The sequence below is a fragment of the Mastigoproctus giganteus genome, chromosome 10 (genome assembly GCF_048544385.1).
Source record: "Mastigoproctus giganteus isolate SK-2022 chromosome 10, ASM4854438v1, whole genome shotgun sequence".
Taxonomy (NCBI): Eukaryota; Metazoa; Arthropoda; class Arachnida; order Uropygi; family Thelyphonidae; genus Mastigoproctus; species Mastigoproctus giganteus.
In genome coordinates this window covers 140,947,312-140,965,159 of record NC_143584.1, presented here as the reverse complement: position 1 = coordinate 140,965,159, position 17,848 = coordinate 140,947,312, and the positions used below count along the sequence as shown (strand labels likewise).

Sequence of the window (17,848 nt, the reverse complement as noted above, 5' to 3'; positions counted from 1 at the left end):
TGGCAACTCAAATTGCAGAGAAATTCTTGGACTGAACCATCCAGACCTCGCAAATGGTCCAGTCCAAGAGTGACCATTGTGCTCTCACCTACAGCTACAGTGACTAGGATGTGGCAGTAGACTGTCAACTCAGCGAGGTTTTCCACCAAGAACAGCAAACTGGGACTTCTTTGCTGCTGCTGCACTCCATGCCTATTCTACTACGTCTGCCTGGGCAAATGATGCATGCTTCCCCTTGATGTGACTACTTATGCTATTCAAGTTCAAGATGCCATCTTGGGTGTGTGCAACTTCCTCCATGAAGAGGAAGAAACCACATCCTAGGGGGGATTCCCTGGTGATTCCCTTAACTTGCTACCCTTTGTTGTCTGGTTCACGTTATGTGTAAGGAATTCCAGATGAAATGTTCTGGCTGGCCACAGGCTTAAGTTGATGCTCTAAGATCCAAGTGCATGGACTTGAGAAATTGTTAAAACACTGTTATCTGTAATACCAAAAGGAACCCTGACAACAACTTGTCTCCAAGGAGGGAAATGCTAAACCTTAAGGACTCATCTAGAGGATTGTTTCCCAGAAAATGCCCACCCCCTAATATCACAAATACCATCAGTGACAGTGTTGAGAACTCCATGCTTACTTGGAATACCACTGCTCAGGCACTTTTGAATGCACTCCTTCCAACCAGCTTTGGGCCCCTTGCTGAAGGGCAGTGCTGCTTGGTGGAGGAGAACTGAGCCTATGTCAACCACAGCTGTGAGCCCCCCCCTTTTCTACCAAAGAGTTACAGTCTGCCATCTGCAGGGCAGGCAAGAGTTCTGGTGGGGACCTCACTGAGGGTGAAGTCACCAAGAAGTATTGGGAACTACATCCTCGCAGCCTCTCATCACCAGTTTGAATTCAAACAAAACCTCTGTACCAAGTATGCCATCCTCCACATTGTCAACACCATTGAGCACATGCAGTTCAAGTACTTGATGGGCATTTTGATTTATTTCAAAGGAGCATTCAACTCCATTTGATAGGAGTGTGTCACTTCTGCCAGATGTCTGCAGAACAGAATCTCTTCAGGATCACAAACAGTTATTTCATAAATCACACAGTGATCATTCAAAACAAATTTGAAACTGAGATGAAGCTTATCACCCAGGGATACCCCCAGGGACCTTTACTTTGGATGAATGGCTACACACCAAGATCAAGTTGGATGACATTAGCATGGCTGCTTTTGTGGATGATTTGGTCATTCTCATTCCAAGCGATACTAGGGCCATCCTTCAGCACAAGTTCAACAGTATCCTGGCCTTCCTGGGTCAGTGGACCCTAACCAATCGACTTAACATTTCCTCTGATAAAGCCAAAATCATTCAGATAAAAGGACTGCTCCTTCAAAGAAGACCTTCACTTATCCACATTCATGGACAGCGACTTTCAGCACACAACACAGTAGAAATACTCTGAACTCAATCCCACTTGTTAATATCGTTAAATTTCTTGGACTAATATTGGACTGCAAACTAAATTTCCAAGCCCACATCACTTATTTGAGAACTTCTTGTATAAAGCATTTGAATATACTTCGATCAGTCTCGTCGATATCATGGGAAGCTGATCAATATACTTTACTGCACACAGAAGAATTTTATAGAAGTTTAATCTGTTCACGGCTAGATTATGGTTATCCAGTGTATGACTCTGCCAGGAGCACTACTTTAAAATGGCTACATGTGATCCATCACAGTGCTCTGAGGACTGAGGTGGGAGCTTTCAGGACCTCTCCGATCCAAAGTCTTTATATTGAAGTGCATGATCCCCCATTACACCTGTGTAGAAAAATACTACTGCTCCACTATGCTGCTAGGATCCAGAGTCTACCATCTCACCCAAGTTGGGAGTATCTTTATAATACTCAGTGGGAAGTCTTCTTTGACAGCAAGCCAAATGAAAATAGACCTGCCTTGATCAGGATCAAAGAGCTTGTTCACAGTTGGAATGTCAAATTAAATGAAATTTTTCAAGACACAACTACACCTGTTCCACCTTAGACATATGTGTCTGTCTCTCAAGATATACACTTTCTCCAGTGGGGGAAAAATATCATGCCTCCCTGCAATATCAGACAGTTACATTCAGCTAATGCTACTATGAACAACCATGCTTATAAAATTTATAATGATGGTTCCAAAACTGACATTATGGTGGGTGCTGCAGCAGATTTTCCTTTATGCACAATTTCAGGCACGCTACTGCTAGATTGCAGCGTCTTCACAACTGAATTATATGCCATTAAGTTAGCGCTTAGTAAAATTATTGAGCTTTCCATGTCATCTGCCATGATTTACATAGGCTTCCTCAGTGCTGTCTCTGCTATAAGGAAAAATTTCTCCTCTTCTCATCCTACATTGAAATAGATTCATTCCCAGCTATTCTCCTGCAGTGTGTCCAATCAGTCAATCAGTTTTTGCTGGATCCCTGGCCATTCTGGAAAATGAAAGTGCTGACTTTGCTGCTAAACATCCTCAACCTGCTCTCTCACAACATCCTCAGATTCCTTACACTGACTATAAGTCTGTCATATGCAAAGTGTGCTATGATAAATGGTCACAGATCTGGACAAACAACACCAACAATAAACTTTACCAGATAAAAGAAGATCAAAAGCTGTGGCTCTCCGGCTTCCGATGAAACAGGCGAGAGGAAGTGGTACTGGCAAGACTCAGGATTGGACACACTCATCATACTCATCTCTTCCTATTATTGGAAGAAAATCCACCACAGTGCTCATCCTGTCAGACGCAACTTACGGTCCGTCATTTTCTGGTTAATTGTCCCTTACATTCAACCATACAGTCAAACACTTTTTAGTCTCTCTCCACATTGAATATATCACCTGATTTATCTCATTTCTTAGGAAATGAAGCAAATATTGAAGAACTTATATTATATCTAAAACATATTGGCTTGTACAGAAACATATAATTTAATATCTCTAACGATATGCTTCTTGTGAATTAACGATGAACAGACACAATTTGGCCTTAGTGGCCCTTGTGTTGTTAAACCCAATACCAACAACAACAGCTCAATCTAGAGGAAAATTATATATATATATATCTTTGTACTCCAAGAATCCTATACACATGGGTAGAGTTCAAGGATACCCAAGAAGCTATAAAATCATAGAACACAACAGGTGTCCACTTTACTGCAATGGATGGGTTGTAAAAAATACTGACCTTACTGTCACAAAGGTGGGTCACCTCTGCTTCCCCGTGGCAGTGTGTGCTCGCATCACTAGTGCAGTAGGACAGTTTACATTATTTCATTGTACTCTAGACCAAGTGAAGATAAAAATATTGCCATTCAATATCTACAAACAGTTACAGCTCTTTTACCAAATGCTAACATAATTGTTTGTGCTGATGTCAACTGCCAGTCATCCTTATGGCATAGCCATGCAGAAGACAAAGCAGGCACCCATAATGGCCAAATACTTACAGAATATATAGCTACTTATACTTTCTAGGTACTAAATCAGCCCCACAATTTGCCTACTTATAGAAGAACTATGTGGGAGAGTGACATTGATGTCACCTTGCCACAAATTCAATAGCATTCAAAATTTCGGACCGGTGTCCAGCCAGTCTGGACCACATCAGTCAAGTAATGTCTGCTAAGCTATCTGTGGCTGTCTGTTTAGCTTAAAAGTTATTAGGAAAGCAAACTGGCAGATCTTTGCTGAACTTACAGAAACAGAGCTGCAGAAACAAGAAAATGAGTGGTTTAGATCAAACAACAAATATAGCCTGGACGATCTTGCAATGACTATGACAGAAGTGATCATCGAAACATCAAACTTGTCTATCCCACAGAAAAAGCCCAGGAAGCAGGTGGTGCCGTGAACTGACTATACTTAGAAGAAGAGTATACCAGGCAAGAAGACATTTCCAGAGAGCTAGAACATCTTGCCTCAAAAATGAGGTGGAAGCACTGAGAGATTCCTATAGGGCTCTCAGGAACCAATATACAGCCCTCATAAGAGAAAATAAAAATGTGTAAATAATTAAAAAAATTGCTGAAATTACACCTGATAAACTAACAAATCTATATAATCACTGCCTGACAAAGGAAAAATTCCCCAAAATTTGGAAAATAGCTGTGCTCAGGCTCATATAAAAGAACCCTGAGACATCACCCACAGACCTCAAATCATACAGACCTATGTGATTTGGGGTCTGTGGGTGATGTCTCTACTCCCAGTAATGGGGAAAATATATGAAAGATTAATTTACAACAGAATCTCAACCTACTACATTAAAGCAGGATACCATTCAAATAATCAGTATGGATTTAAGCAAGGCAACTCTACAGAGGATACTATGCACCACCTACTCACTGCAGTACAAAACACAGAGGAAAAATATATGTTGGCAATTTCAATAGACTTTGCTGGGGCATTTGACTCACTCTGGTGACAGTGTCCTTAGGAGGCTCTGCCAGACAAATGTCCCACAAAACCTCTATCGAATAATAACCAGCTACCTCAAAGCCAGAAGTGTCTTGGTTCACACAAGGTTCCAGGAATTGACACACCCTGTGAATAAAGATTGCATGCAGGGCTCAATCGTTGGCCCTTTCTGCTGGACAATTGTTCTAGATGAATTTCTGGCCTTGGATCTGAGCCCAGTGGAAAGCCTAGCCTTTGTGCACGACTTGATCCTCCTTGTAAAAGGAAACACAAGTGTGGTTATAGAGCAAAGAGGAAATGCCGCCCTCATTCAACTGCAGGAGTGGGCACAAATGCACATGCTCAGGATATCACCTGAAAAAAAACTAAATCCATACTTTTGAAAGGAAATCTACGGAGATCCCCTCAAATTAAAATAATGGAAAAACTGTAAAAATGGTATCAGAACTAAAATACCTAGGGGCTGTTTTTGACTCAAAATTAACTTTTTATCCCCATTTGGCATACTTGGCAAAAAAAATTAAAAACTATGCAGGCATGATTGCCAGGATCAGTCAGGCTGACTGGAACTCAAAAGAAGGACCCTGACAATCATATACAGAGCAGTGTTCTTGCCCGTCATCATCTATGGAGCTGGTATGTGGTTTACCCGCAGGACATAGTCAGAAACAGAAACAAATTAGAGACAATTCAGAGAACAATACTTCTCACTATCACTGGGGCATGTTGCACTGTGAGCATGCCAGCACTGCAGGTGCTGGTACTCTCCCACTTTACCTGGAAGTAGCCAAAAGAGGCTTATATTACAGACTCAGAAAGAGCATACCCACAGAACTTCTGGGGATAGCCCTTGACACAGCCAATAACGTCAAGGTTGAAAGAAAGAAAATAGTCACAAAGCTCTATGAGCAGTGGCAATCAAATTGGGAGCAGGAAACCAGAGGTGCTGTTACCAAAAGGTTTCAATCACAGACGGCAATGGTTAGTCCAAAGCCACCAAAGTGGTATGCCCCTGGACTTTTTACAACCTTCATACTGACAGGTCACAGTTCCCTAAAGGCAAAACTAACTTCCTTGGGATTAACTGATGACCCAAATTGTACCTGTGGCAAGAATGAAGACTGGGCACACATTTTTTATGAATGTACAATCTATGAAATCCAAAGAAAACAGTAAACAGCTGAAATTGGTCCCCTCCCATGAGGACAGAAACACCAATTTATTATAAATGAGAATATATATAAAGCCCTCCAAAACTTAATCCAACATTGGGTAGTAATTTGAGTGGTAATCCAACATGTATTTGAAATTAGACGAAGCATGCAGAGACAGGCCCTCCAGCTTCCCCCCCACAGTCAAAGTGCCCATGTCTCCCACCACGCCCAGATGTATTTAAGTACACTGGCAGGCCCTGCCACCTAATTTCCGAGGATTTGAGTGGTAAGGCCTATAATAAAAAAGGGGGGTCAGGTGAACACTAGAATTTGGAAACGCTGAAAGAGGTTTACAAGACAGCAGTTGGAACTCTTTGACTTCCTATCTTTGAAACTCGAATTTCTCTAATCCTACTTTCTTAACAGTGGGATTTTTTTTTTTTCCTTGGTAAATTTAAATGTTCCAACTGCACTGTGCTATAGTTTTCTACTTGGACAGATCCAGCTGGTCAAGATGCTAAAGCTTTTGCAATAATCAATTCCCTCACACATATTGTTCATTTGCCTATCAGAATATTCATCATCATCATCATCATCAGCCATTTTCAATCCACTGCAGGATGAAGGCCTCTCCAGCCACTTTCCAGTTCCTTCTGTTTTGAGCACTGGCCATCCATTTACTACCCACAAACTCATGAATTTCATCTATCCATCTCCGCCTTTGTCTTCCAGGTTTTCTTCTAGCTCCTCTTGGGTACCATTCTGTTATTTTCTTAGTCCATCTGTCATCATGTCTTCGAGCTATGTGTCCTGCCCAGGCCCATTTTAGTTCTTTAGTTTTGATAAGAATGTCCTTTACTTGAGTTTGTTGCCTAATCCATGTGTTTCTCTTCTTATCTAACAGTCTGATTCCCAATATGATTCGTTCCATTCTTCGCTGTGTAGTTCTCAGCTTCTCTTCCATTCTTTTGGTGAGTGCCCAAGTTTCACTTCCATAAGTCAAGGTGGGGAGTATACATTGGTTCATTATTTTACGTTTCAGACAAACTGGGATATTGCTCTTCAGTATGTGACTATATTTCCTGAATGCTATCCATCCAAAATTTATTCTTCTCTTGACTTCCAGCCATTTATCATTATTACAACTAATAACTTGTCCCAGATAAGTATATGACTCCACCTTTTCAATTACTGCTCCTTCAATCTTTATTTCCCTTTCTGTGGCATACTTGTTCATCATTACTTTTGTTTTAGCCATATTCATCTTTAGTCCAAAATCCTTACTAGCTGTGCATAACTGATTAAGATTTTCCTCTAATTCGTTGGGATCGTGGCTAATGACCACAATGTCATCTGCAAATCGTAAATGGTTTAGGTACTCTCCGTTCACATTGACTCCTTTCTGCGACCAGTCTAATCTTCTGAAAGCTTCCTCAAGGGCAGCAGTAAACAGCTTCGGAGATATTGTGTCTCCTTGTCGAACTCCTTTCTCAATTTTAAATTTTAAATTTTGTCTAATATTCTTGAACAGTCTTAGTACATATATTGGAAAGCCAAGGTTTAGATAAAGGACAAGATTTTAAACCGGGGTGTGGAATAAAATACATCATTCCTAGAAGAATAATTTCACTGTCATGATCTGAGCAAGCACTGACATCAGAAGATTTAAAACAGTAATCCAACCAAGGAAAAGAAAAATAGAAACCTCCCATTTTATCCATATAATATAATATAATATTATCCCATATAATATTATCAGAATATTAGACAATCCTAACTCCACAGCCAACACATTTTTCTTACAAACAACCCTTTCAAGTATACAGTCAAGGTCCTCTAGGCACCTCAGATCACAACTTGGTGATAGCATCTTCTCAAATGGAAGCTTGTGTTGTTTGGCATCATAAGAATGCAAAATGGGAGGTTTCTATTTTTCTTTTCCTTGGTTGGATTACTGTTTTAAATCTTCTGATGTCAGTGCTTGCTCAGATCATGACAGTGAAATTATTCTTCTAGGAATGATGTATTTTATTCCACACCCCGGTTTAAAATCTTGTCCTTTATCTAAACCTTGGCTTTCCAATATATGTACTAAGACTGTTCAAGATAAGAGGCTTGCATATTGCAATTGGCTTGTATCCAAATCTCCAGATTCATTTTCTGTCTACACCAAAGCTTGCAACAATTGTAAAGCAGTTATTAATCAGTACAAACTAGATTTTGAACAGACCAAGGGTAGCAAACTTGCTTTTTGTCCAAGTAGTAGTCAAGAATTCTGGTCTCTTGCCAAAATTATTGGCCACAACTTTTACACATACATACTCCCATGTCTGTTAAAACCTGATGGTTCTACTACTGCTACCTCAGTTAAAGATAAAGCCAACTTACTAGCATTATACTTTTATTCTAACTCTTGAATGGGATGTTGGCAAACTTCCTACCATTCCCAATACATCTCAATCAATGCTTCTAGTGGCCTTTTGTCAAAAATGATATCAGAAGAATTTTGAACTACCTTGATGCCAAGAAAGCACCAGGTGCCGATGGTAGTTCTCCTACGTGTTCTCAAACCTTTGCTCCTGGGTTTAGTCTTGCTCTGTGTTGCCTTTTTACACTTTCCTATTCCACCGGTGTTTTTCCTTTCACTTGGAAATTTGCTCATATCCAGCTGGTTCCTAAATGTGTGACAAATTCCTCCTATCCAATTATCATCCCATTTCACTTACCTCTACTCTTTCTAAAATAATGGAGAAATTCACTAACCACAAGCCAACTTCTAAACATTGGATTCCATGTCAATCCAGTGGTGTAATATATTGGCTTATGGACAAATTCAATGGAAAGGTTTGGTGAAACTCAAGCAGTTGTTCTTGACACTTCAAAGGCTTTTGATCATGTTTGGCATAAAGGTCTTCTAAATAAGATTCTATCTTATGGAATGCCAACTAGTCTTTTTTAATTGAATATCCAGTTTTCTTTCTAGCCACTCACTGCAGGTGATAGTAGGTGATCTCTTCTAATTTCTCCACTAATGCTGGTGTTCTTCAAGCTTCAGTTCTTTCTCCCACTCTTTTCCTCTTGTATATTAATGACCTTCTTCCATTGACTGAAAATCCTATCCATAGTTTTGCTGATGATAGTACATTGCATTCCACCTTCCAGTTTGAGAAACCTTACCCTGTACAAACAGTTTCAACTTCTCAAATATCTAATCCCTAAATGCTGATCTCCACGTAATTCTCCAGTGGAGGAAAGATAACTTAGTTCATTTTAATCCATCTAAAACTCAGTCCTGTCTTATATCTCGCAATAAAGGATTCTTCTTATGCTTCTATGTTTATCTTCAATAATACTCAGGTTTCTAGACAAGATCACATATCTCTATTAGAGATTACCCTGACTTCTAATCTCTCTCTCTCTCTCTCTCGCAAAATCTTGCTTCACATCACAAATATTGCATCCTCTGAATCTAAAAAAACTGGGCTTTCTCTTTCACTCTCAGCATTACTTTTCTTCTAAACAGCTACTCACTCTGTACAAATCTCAAACCCACCCTACCATGGAATATTGTTCCCACATCTGAAGCAGTGCCCCCATACACTCTCTCAGGCTTCTAGACTCCATTCGAACAAGGGCAGTTAGGTTCATTAAAGATTCTTCTCTTAGAAAGTCTTTCCACACCCTGTGTCATAGACATTCAGTTTCTGCCACATGCTTTTTCTATAGATACTTCCATGGATGTTGTTCTTCTGAATTGGCTTCTATAATTTCCCATCTCTTTTCCAAATCAGTCTGAACATGTGCTGCAACCAATCAACTTCACTTACTGTCCAACTTTAAACTCACAGAACCACTTTTCTTCTTCCTCATTTATTCCTTGAACTTCTGTTTTCTGGAACAACCTCCATTGACACAGATTTCCTGAAAATCACAATCTACAGAAATTCAATTGTAATGTCAACAAGTATCATCTTTCATCTTCTCAATCCTCAATGCATCCACAGTACGAAGTACTATAGGTTCTAATAATTTTTGTGTTTGGTGTTTTTGATAAAAAATTATCCCAGTAAAATTATTCTTCTAGAGTTCCTTTATTCTTTATTTCATCCTAAACTCAAATACTTTGCTTAAATTTTTCTAAAAAAATGTGCTAAGGCTGTTCATAACTAGAACATAGCATATCATAATCATAAACCACTGAACTTGATGCATATCTAACTTGTGGATTTATTTACTTTACTGTGAATATTCATTAAGTCTGTATTCATTAAGAAAATATAATAGAAATACATATTTGAAAATCATAATACAAAATGACTGAAATTTGTAAAAAGAGAAAGGTGGTCATAAAATAGTAGAAGAGACATTTTTTATATATAATTATGTTTAGTGATGATGCAGCTCTTCCAAAACACTGTACCAGCACCTTTTCATTTTAGAAAATTTTAAAACTGCCTCGATTACCTTCACTTTTTCATTTACTGAATGTGTTGCTCTTTTAATATAGGATAATGTAAAATTTGATAATATAGGTTATTATCCTATTATCCTATTTGGTAAAATAGGATAATAAAGGCTTCTATTTTTCTGTGAGAGAAAAGCAAAAATTAAAATACATTATGTGCAATTATAGAATTGCCTGTATTTGGTCTAAAACTTAACTATACAGTTAAGTTCTATAAAAACAAAATTTAGATGGAATAACAGTACAGTTGAAGGGAGTTCAATAGTTTTCCCACTTAATACTGAAACAATCTGACCATGATTTGTAAGTTCAACACATTCAATATGAACCCTAGCTAAATATCTATTGAAGGCTTATAAAACTGTTCAAATAGGTCATGTTGCATTTAAAAACAAGGATGGCATCACTAAAAATAAATCAAATCTGCCGTTGAATGTGGAATAAAGGATCTGTAGTTTCTGACATTTGGGAGAGAATAAAGATCACAGATAATGACTTTCTCAACACCAATTCAACATAGTCGCAGTATTTCTTAAAAGTGTTTATGACAGTTCACTGTCATGAAATAAAAATTTTAATGACAGCGATGACTGGTGATTCCCATAATTTTTGAACTTTTAAGTTAGGCACATAGTTGAGTAACAAACTCTGTCCAAAAAAATATGTTCACTGTCTAAACTGTTATATATTAGGTTTCTTTCCATTTAAGCAGTTTGCATGATGCCATTTAGACCAAATACAAGCAATTTCTGAGCTGCTGCTAAAAAAATTTAACACTTCAGTAACATCAAAATAGATTTTGTGTATAAGCAACAAGGGCTATGCAGTTAGAAGAGTAGAATTTAAGAAATCTTGGGCATAAATCTTCCAGAAAGTCTATAACTAAACTTTCAATTCATTATTGCAGTAAGTAGTTGCACAGATACATACTATATTGCCAAAAGTATCTGACCATCCTGGAATTTGGAAAAATGAAACATATCTGACATCCACATGTTATGAGAGGGCCATGCAAAGGTACTTGGGGGCCCAGATGCAAAAGGGATTAAGGGGACCTTGTTTATTTGAGACTTTGATGGCACCCTCGATTGGGCTCTCCTAGATCAGGGGTTCTGGTGCAGCACAATGCACTCCACATTTGCAAGGCCCTGTATCAGGAATAGGTATAAAAGCAACCACATCACACTAGAAGAAGCAGATCAATGAAATACAATAGAAGAGTTGAAGTTTTGAGAACAGTGACTTCCAGCAATGTGTCACCATGGGATACAACATGGCAATCAATTGCCATCAATTGCCATGACAATAAATCAATGCCATGACATTGATTGCCGTGTTTGTGCCATTGCAGCAAAGCTGCAATGGCACAAACAAATTGATTGCTAAAAATGAACAATAGTATCCAATGAAATATGGAACAACAGTATCCAATGAAATCATCAAATGAAATGCCATGATGTTATTAGTCAAGAAAAATTCAAGTAGACCACAGAAACTGAGTGAAAGAAACTGAAGGGTTCTCAGAAGTATGGTACATAGATCTTGTCAGTCCTCATCAAGTACTGTTCAACCAAGAGAAATCATCCTTGAACTAGTATCACTTCAAGGATGATTTTCTACTTATCATTCTTGAACTGATAATGGTTCAAGGATGATACTTAGGAAACTGCACATGTCACATTTCATGAACGAGCTGCAGCACACAAACCAAACATCATAGCATCGACTTGCCAGGTGTACAATGCATTGTAATCGATCCCTAGAATATCGGAAACTGTTTTGAAATGACAAATTATGATACAAGGTTTACTGATCTAATGGCAACATTTTGGTCTAGAAGATTGCCAGAGAACATTAATCATGAGAGCAGGTTGTCCTAACTGTGAAGTTTGGCAGATTTATCTGAGAGGTGCCATCACCATCTAGCATTGTTTCTCATAGTTTGGGGTTAGACTATTCATTGTCATTCCTGGAACAATAAATTCCATGAGGCACGTTGACATTCTGAGTAGTTCTGCTCTTCATTCACTCTCACAACAGTATGAGGGAGGGGTCCTGTTCCACTTCAGCAGGACAGTGTACTATGTCATATGGCATAGTCTGTAGTAACTTGGCTTGAAGACATGAGCATATAAAGCTTCACTGGCCTATTATGGGAAACAAAATCTTAACCCCACTGAACATCTTTGCAATGAGCTGGAATGTCTGGCACAGGCTATGCAAGACATCCATAGTCAATAGCTGAGTTAACCACTGTGTTGTAGGAGGAAGAATTATTATTATTAGTCATATGGTGCAGGAAGCATGAGCCTTTTGTTGCACCAGCAAAAAAAAAAAAATATATATATATATATATATTTCTGAGTTACCCTGAGAGAGAGAGAGAGAGAGAGTCAGAAGTATTAGCATTAGTAGAGACATATGATGCAAGAAAGCAAGCTTATACAGCATTGGTCAAAAAAAAAAAAAAAAAAAATGCTTCCCATTTCACCCATCTATTCACTCCAAAAGTTTGTCTAGTTCAGCCTTGAATTTATTTAGGCTGTCAACTTCCATATTGACAGATGGAAGTTTGTTCCAGCAATCAAATATCCATTGGCTAAAGGCAAATTTCTGCACATGTATTCTACAACTGTCTTTCCTCAATTTGAATTTATACCCCCTGAGGTGTAGAATCTGAGCAAGAGGAAGAATCCCATCAGCACTGAGCTTGCTCAAACCATTCAATACCTTGTATACCTCAATCAGATCACCTCGCAGGTGCCTTGTCTCAAACTGCTGCAATCTGCAGAACTTAAGCTTATCGTGGTAACAGCAACCCTTTGTTCCACTCACTAATCTTGTTACCCTTCTCTGTACTCATTCTAGTAGCTCAACATCTTTCCTAAAACGAGGCCTCCAGACCTGTATACAGTACTCAAGGTGTAGCCTGAACATTACCTTATAATCACCTCCTTATCCCTGCTAGCAAAATTTCTATATAACATTGACAAGACCCACACAGTTGGCATGTTACTCTGGGGTTACTTTGCATTTGTCAATATTAAACTTCAGTTGCCACCTCTCAGCCCATCTGCTCAACTTTTCTAGATCCTATTGCAGTAGTGTACTGTCCTTACTGCTATTAACAACCCTACCAAACTTCATATCTTATGCAAACTTGGACATTAAGCCTGATATAGCTTCATCAATATCACTGATAAATACAGAAAACAACAATGGACCGCTGGGGAACTCCACTAATAACATTAGTCCATGAAGAGTAGTGTCCATTGATTACCACTCTTCGTCTTTTCCCACTCAACCATCCTTTTATCCATTATAGCAACTTGCCCTTAATGCCATACTTCTCCAATTTGTACAGTACTCTTCCATGTGCAATAGTATCAAAAGCTTTCCTAAAATCCAAGTATATGATATCAAAATTATTTTTTGCATCCAGTTTCTTTGTGACTACATCATAGTATCCAATCAAATTGGTCACACAAGACTTCCCCTTAACAAACCCATGATGTATCTGGAGCCAGGTGGGCAGGAGCAGCAGTGCGTAGCACACGCTTCTTGATTAGACCGGGGTTCAAGCCCGTGACCACCAAATACGGAGGATGCGGAAAAGTCAGGGAATGACCAACACATATCCCTGGAGGAATATGGCCTTGGTTGCTAATGCTCCTAAAAACCAAATAACAAACAAACAAGCTGTATCTGAACTAGTCTTGACTAGACGATTCTGCAGTCCTTCTTTAACCAGTGACTCCATTATTTTCCCCGGAACAGCAGTTAAACTAACAGGTCTGTAATTACTCTTGTCACCTTTCACTCCCCCTTTGTGAATTGGGAATACATTTGCACATCTCCAGTCTGTAGGGACCTCCCCTGAGTCCAAAGATGCCCCCACAATCATGACTAAGGACCTGCTTACTTCCTTTGCTGCTTCTTTTAATATAAATGGATAGATCCCATCCATCTTATGTGCCTTGCTTACGAATGCACAACATTACCAGTTTCCTGTTATAAAAAATCAGTTCAGAGTTTGCCAGTGAGGTTACAATATATAATTAAGGTCAAATGTGGGCCAATATATTATTAAATATTGTATTAATAAAAGTTTTTTTTTGAGTTATGCAGATGTCCAGTTACTTTTGGCAACATAGTGTATAGTAATGAATCTCAGAAAAAACTTCAGAATCATCCGGTAGTTAAAGCAAAGCTCCTGAAAAATATAATTTGTCATTTCTCAAATGACAGGTGGAACAGGACCAGGGTATGTCTGCCAGGGGCAAAGGTTGATGACGTTGTAGAGCAGATATCATCTTTTAAGGGCACAAAAGGTGATTTGTATAGTTGTACACGTTGGCACTAATGATATCAAGAGTAGGAGACCGGCAGAATTGCTTAACAAGTACAGGTCACTGTTGAACAAAAGCCGTGAATTAGGGTTGAATTTGAAAATGTCTGCAATTCTGCCCAGACACGATAGGAGGGAGTATATGATGAGAGCCTTGTCGATCAATTCGGCCCTGGAAAGATTGTGGCAAGGCTCAAGGGGTAGAATTTTTTTTCAGCCTGGACTGTACTTGTTAACAGGAGAGATTGCTTCTACAGGGATGGGATACACTTAAATAGAAAGGGTGCAAGAATATTTGCTGATGCTATCGAGGCAGTGTTAGGTGGGTTGGAAAACTGCTAGCTTGGGGGGAGACAAAGACGAATAGATTAACAGTAGCCACTGGCAGAGGTGAAAGAGATTCTTGCACTGCTTCTATTGGAATGAGCAGAAGCCTGAAAAACAAGATGCAAGATATTTCAGAGACTGCCGGGAGTCATTGCGGTACAAGTAAACACAGGGGTTGTGTCAGGGTAGCTAAGAATAGAAATAGGTGCATGTATACTTGCGTGTACACCAATGCTAGGAGTTTAGTAAATAAATTTGATGAATTTGAGGTATTGCTCAAAATATCAAAGGCAGATATTGTTGGAATATCAGAGACGTGGTGTCACACAGATATAAGGAATGCAGAACTGGAATTTGGGGAGTACAACGTCTACAGAAAGGATAGCAAGGGAGGAGGGGTTATGCTATTAGTTAAGAAATACATAAAATCCAAGGAAGTGAAGCCAGTGGACATCGCTGGACAGTGCAGTGTCGAGTCAGTTTGGTGTGACATAAGCATTGAGAGATCAAAATTGAGAGTAGGAGTGTGCTATACGCCTAATGACTCTGATGAGTATAATAAGAAACTGTACAGGGAAATACAGTGGGCCAGTAAATCAGAGAGTCTTATAATGGGAGATTTTAATTTCCCAGATATTGACTGGAATTTGGGGGCTGGTCACTCACACACTAGCAAGGTTTTTGTGGATTTATTGGATGATTGTTTTCTACATTAGCATGTTCGGGAGGTAACTAGAGGGAGGAATACTCTTGATTTGATTATCAGCAGTGATTCTTCATGCATTAAGAATCTGCAGATAAATGAACCACTAGGTGGCAGTGATCACAGTGTGCTGAAGTGGGATTTACTCAAAGATGTAACTACCATTAGGGGTAAAGGGAAGGGTTATTGCTTTCGTAAAGGCGACTATGATGGACTGAGACAGTATTTAAATTCTCTACAGTGGGACCAACTGATGATGTTACCAACAGCAAATGCAAAATGGGAAGCATTCAAAGAACTTATCTTGGAAGCTACTAGGCTTTACATACCAACTAAGAAATATTGTTCAAGGTTTCGGCCTAAATGGATGTCAGATGAACTGATGAGGCATATGGCAGAGAAGAAACATGCATGGGATACATACAAATTAACACATGACACAGAAGCCTATGATAGATACAAGTTGATCTGTAACAAGTTACAGAGGAGGTTAGGCAGGCGAAGGCAGATTACGAGAAATCTTTGGCAAGGGATGCAAAGAAAAACAGCAAAGAGTTCTTTACTTATAAAAACTCTAGAAGGAAGGGGATGAATCAGATTGGTCCACTTGATATCGATGGGTCAACTGTTGATGATCCTGCTCAGGTAGCTAACAAACTAAATGAATATTTTGCATCGACATTCACACATGAGGAGTTATATAGCGAGGGGAAAGCCAGAGGTGTATTCCACTCTAGCAGTAAGCTAGAGAATCTTGTAATGACTGAGAGTAAAGGGGAGGAGAAATTGTTGAAGATAAACACAAGAAAGGCACCCGGGGTGGATGGGATCTATCCAGTTATATTAAAGGAGGCAGCAAAGGAAGTAAGCAAACCCTTAGCCATAATTATGAGAGCTTCCTTGGACTCAGGGGAGGTACCCACAGACTGGAGATGTGCAAATGTCACCCCAATTCACAAAGGAGGATCAAAGGCTGACACAAGTAATTATAGACCTGTGAGTTTAACTTCTGTTCCAGGAAAATTAATGGAGGCACTAGTTAAAGAAGCACTGCAGGATCATTTAGAAAAGATTTCAGCTATAGCTCGGACACAGCATGGTTTTGTTAAGGGGAAGTCATGCTTGACCAATTTGATTGGATACTATGATGCAGTCACAAAGGAACTGGATGCAGGGAATAACGTTGATATTATATACTTGGATCTTAGAAAGGCTTTTGATACTGTTGCACATGGAAGACTGCTGCACAATTTGAAGCAGTGTAGCATTGGAGGCAAACTGCTGCTGTGGATAAAGGAGTGGCTGAGGGGGAGAAGACAGAGAGTGATAATCAATGGACACTGCTCGTCGTGGACTAATGTTATTAGTGGAGTCCCTCAGGACTCAGTGTTGGGTCCATTATTGTTTTCTGTATTCATAAATGATATTGATGAGGGTATATCAAGCTTAATGTCGAAGTTTGCAGACGACACAAAGGTAGGCAGGGTTGTCAAGGACACTACTGACACTATGCTGCTGCAACAGGATCTGGAAAGGTTGAGCAGATGGGCTGAGAGGTGGCAAATGAAGTTTAACATTGACAAATGTAAAGTACTACACATGGGAAACAGCAACCCCAGAGCAACATATCAACTCTGTGGTACTACACTGACAGTGGTACAGAATGAAAGGGACCTAGAATGAAAGGGACCTGGAGGTGGTTGTGCAGGCAGATATGAAGTTCTCTGAGCAGTGCAGACGGTCTGCAAGAGTAGCTCATGGTGTATTGTCAATGATATATAGGAATTTTTCTAGCAGGGATAAGGAGGTGATTATTCCCTTGTATAAGGCAATGGTCAGGACACACCTAGAGTACTGTATACAGGTCTGGAGGCCTCATTTCAAGAAGGATGTAGAGCTGCTGGAATGAGTATAGAGAAGGGCAACAAGATTAGTGAATGGAACAAAGGGGTGCTCTTACGAAGAAAGGCTTAAGTTTTGCAAATTATAGTGTCTGGAGACTAGGCACCAGCGAGGTGATCTGATAGAGGTGTATAAGGCCTTGAATTGTTTGAGCATGCTTAATGCTGATGGGATTCTTCCTCTCGCTCAGAATAATCACCTGAGAGGGCATAAATTCAAATTGAGGAAAGACAGATGTAGGATAGACGTGCGGAAATTTGCCTTTAGCCAGCGGGTGGTTGGTTGGTGGAACAGACTTCCATCCCTTGTTGTGGAAGTTGAGAGCGTAAATAAGTTTAGGGCTCAGCTGGACAGGTATTTCAAACGAACAGAGGGGTGAAGTGGAAGTGGTTTTTTTTTTTTTTTTTTTTTTTTTGGTTGATGCTGCATAAGCTTGCTTTCTTGCATCAAATGCCTCTACTAATGCTAATGCTAATGCTAAAAT

At 39.4% G+C, this 17,848-nt stretch overlaps 1 protein-coding gene across 2 annotated transcripts in view; it reads right to left on the bottom strand.

The window, feature by feature from the left end:
- The window catches only part of LOC150079322 (tRNA-queuosine alpha-mannosyltransferase), a 178,628-nt gene that overhangs the window by 69,943 nt on the left and 90,837 nt on the right, over positions 1 to 17,848 (bottom strand). The window lies entirely within an intron of this gene.